This window comes from Saccostrea cucullata, unplaced genomic scaffold (assembly GCF_032062105.1).
Source record: "Saccostrea cucullata isolate Sc308-1 unplaced genomic scaffold, CSIRO_AGI_Scuc_v1 ctg572, whole genome shotgun sequence".
NCBI lineage: Eukaryota > Metazoa > Mollusca > Bivalvia > Ostreida > Ostreidae > Saccostrea > Saccostrea cuccullata.
Genome location: NW_026930578.1, coordinates 1 through 3,607, shown reverse-complemented (window position 1 = coordinate 3,607; position 3,607 = coordinate 1). Strand labels below are relative to the sequence as shown.

The following is a 3,607-nucleotide window of genomic DNA, read 5'->3' as shown; positions in this document are numbered from 1 at the left end:
TTAAATACCGAGGCCCCGTGTCAGCGGCAGGCGTTGGCACGATAAAGATCCCTCACTGCTCAATGGCCCTGAGTGCCGAGTAAAGGTCAAAATTTGAAGCCCTTCACCGGCATACGGTGACGTATCCATATGAGTGAAAAATTCTCGAGAGGGACGTTAAACAATATACAATCAATCAATCAATGAATTGCGTGTTATATTATACAAGCAATGGAATATTCCAATCCCTAATCTCCATCTGTACCGACTTTTGTGTATATATCACAAAGAAAATAAACTCACGTGTTTCCTTTTAATTTTAATGTCTGTTTTCCGAAAGTTGTTTGTAACCATTTGCTGTGTACTCTTTGAGATTTCATATGGAGCCAAATCAATTTTCTTGACAGTGTTGTCAGCCCAATCTTTTATCTTGTTAAAACAGGAAATTTTACTGTCACAAATCATTAAAAAAATATTTACTCCTTTGAATAAATTCTTAATCATTCTTATCAATTACCTCACTAAATTCAGATAAAGGATTCAGCGAGATCAAGAATGGAGACTCCTGATCAACCAGCAAACGAGCAAGATCAATGGCGGCTCCTGATACCGGAAATTGCGCAGAAATGAACTCCTCAGCTCTGGTAAACGACTAAAAATACAACAGAAAACAAATATATAAACTCCCTAACACTACTATCAAATAACTTTTAAACTGATAGAAGCATGTGTCAAATGAGAATTACCGAAATATTTACTGCATTGTAATATTGATCTCGTCCCTTCACAGTTGATGTTAAATACACAAGATATCTTTCAACTGTAATATATGTATTAAAAAAATAAATTTCATTGATTTGAATACCCACATGCAATTAATTCTTTTAAAATAGTTTTTTTTTTCAAACATCACATTTTAGTTTTTATAATTTTTTTAATTGAACAAATAACATAACCTGGTAAAACAGATTGAGTAAAACTGAGCTTCATGTGCTGCCGTCTTGTTTTGAAATCATCGGCGATGTAACGTGGCTTTAAATTTGTTACAACCTTGAAATCCAAAATAAATTTATCAAATAATATTTACTTTTCCAACAAATTTCCCCTATGATTCTTCTAAAAATAAAATGCAGTTTATTTTCTCATAAACTACATTACATATGTACCACGAATAAGCATGAATATCTCCATTGTTACGTAATAATACCTCACTTAATGTCACAAAATATAATGCACACTTTTAAAAAAAAAATGACAGATGAATGGCGTAAAATTATGACAAGTCATCAGAAAAATAATGTAAATATAAGATATGAATTTAATTTTTGAAGATTCATGAGGTATATGAACTACAATGCTTTACGCCAGCATATTTATTTTCATGAAATCGAAAAATAAGACTAACGCGCTTCATAAAATATGCCGTTGTAAATCATCGCAGTTCATTGCCTCATGAATCTTCAAAAAATAAGTTCATTTCTTAAATATACTTGATCAGTTAAAGTTAGAAATAAATCTACCAAGCTTTCTTTCTGATGAACTTTTTAAAATAGTTTATTGGTTAACATAATTATTCCGCATTATGACTGGTTTCCAGGCAATGAATAAAATACATCAATATGTGCAATTTATTTCTTTTGTAAAATTTATCATCTTTATTTCCTTTGAATGTATAGATTGTAACTTGTAAAATTATAAATACTCTAAATCAAGGGGTCTTCAACAGGTATATTCTCACGATAGTACATGCATGACTCAATATTGCATAGAAAAATGGGTTCAGTGTACATCTTCCAAAGCAACAGTACATTTAAGGTGACCTTTTAAAAAAATTATTTTTAAGCTTAATCTATTTTACTTTAACCAAAAGTTTCTAAATGTAACGATTACAATGAATATAATCTTTTTAATGGAAAATAGTTTGAATAAGAAAATTGTAATTGAATCAATCCTGCAAATCAATACATAACAAACTTCATATAAGTAATGAATTTGAAAACGGCTATATCCTTAGATGACTAATATGCTTATTGAAAAGCAAATTTAATGACACTAAGCGTGTCATCTGATTAAGGAATAATTGTCTAATTTTTCGATTTCATGATGTAATCAATCGATTGGCTTGCGTGATTATCGTCATGAAATTGCAAAAATCTGACGGTTATTCCTTATATTTACATGCTTTTGATTCCGCCAATCCACGTGCTCTAAGTCCTGCTTTTGTCTAGCTATTTAACCCGCCCTGCACAGGTTTTTTTAAAACTGCGACTATTGAAGGACCAATACAATGAATAGGAAATAAAGTACATTTACTATTTGTAATTTCATCTCGGACAAAGACATTGGAAATGTTATTATAACAAATAAACGAAATATCTAATTTTAATGAGCTTTTATCAGATTCACAAATAAAGTTATAATCATCATAAGTCATTGCATGTACATGAAATAGTACAATTTTGTAAAAATAAATTTTTGAATTTTAATACTTACATTGAATTCATTCCCAAGTCGTTTTCTTGTTTTTTATTTTTTTCCATTTCGCCATACAAATCAATAAACTCTGTTCTGCTTATAAAATTCGCCTTTCTTCCGAAGTACTCATACAGGGCGTGATAAAGGAATACGTACTGATCCTTAAATGAAATACAACTAAGATAAGGCTTTAAGATGGTACATGGTAAATTTCTCCGTATAAAAATTTAAAATTTGTATGTAAACTAAGAGACGCACACAATCAACAACTCACAGAGTTTTGAATTATCGTCATCCTGTCTTTACGCATGGCCTTAACGAACTCGATGACGTTGATTTTGTCATGTTCCTCTCCGTACCTAGACAGAACGTCCAGAGCAATGAACGTCCCTGTCCTACCGATACCAGCACTAATTAAAACATTAATTAAAAATATTTATAATATATATATAATATATATAAATATATATCCAGAGCAATGAACGTCCCCGTCCTACCGATACCAGCACTAATTAAAACATTTATCAAAAATATTTAGGGTCAAATTAAGAAACAAAATATATAGTCTGTTTTGTTCCATACACAAACATGAAGTCAATATATCTTTATTTATTTAATTTTCTTTTTTAGATTCCTTTTTCAAACATGTCATGTTTCGTATATTCATCTGTTGAGTTCAATCATATTAAAACAAACCGGGATACCTACTCGTATATTTAATTTAGATCTTATTTTAGGAGTTGTAATGCTAAAACATTTATTAAAAATAATTGGAGTCAAATCGAAAAAAAAAAGTTTTTTTTGTTCCATACATGAACATGTATTCAATCTGTCGTCATTTATTTAATTTTACAGATTCGTTTTTCAAATAGGTTATGTTTTGTATAATCATCTGTTGAGTTCAATGATGTCAAAATAAACCGGAATACCTATTTTTAATTTAGATGCTATTTTAGGAGTTGAAATGCTTATAAGTAAGTTTCCTTTTTATGTTACATGTAATCTGTATGCAATCTGGACAGAAATGCAACAATATTATATCTATGACTGGTTTTCTTTAATTATTATAGAGAATGAGCAGTTTAAAAGACGCACTTTCCTTTTTAACCTAAATTTTAAATACCAAAAAACCTTGCTACCCTAAATTTCCTAG

The 3,607-nt window shown here is 29.9% G+C and overlaps 1 long non-coding RNA gene across 1 annotated transcript; it reads right to left on the bottom strand.

Annotated features, from left to right (window-relative positions):
* Positions 1–505: 505 nt before the first annotated feature.
* LOC134229138 (uncharacterized) lies at positions 506–2,860 on the bottom strand. The gene is made up of 5 exons (XR_009984131.1): positions 2,729–2,860; positions 2,473–2,615; positions 936–1,029; positions 726–799; positions 506–631 (listed from the first exon to the last, which is right to left on the bottom strand). It is a non-coding gene; the product is annotated as an uncharacterized LOC134229138 (long non-coding RNA).
* Between the last annotated feature and the right edge of the window lie 747 nt (positions 2,861–3,607).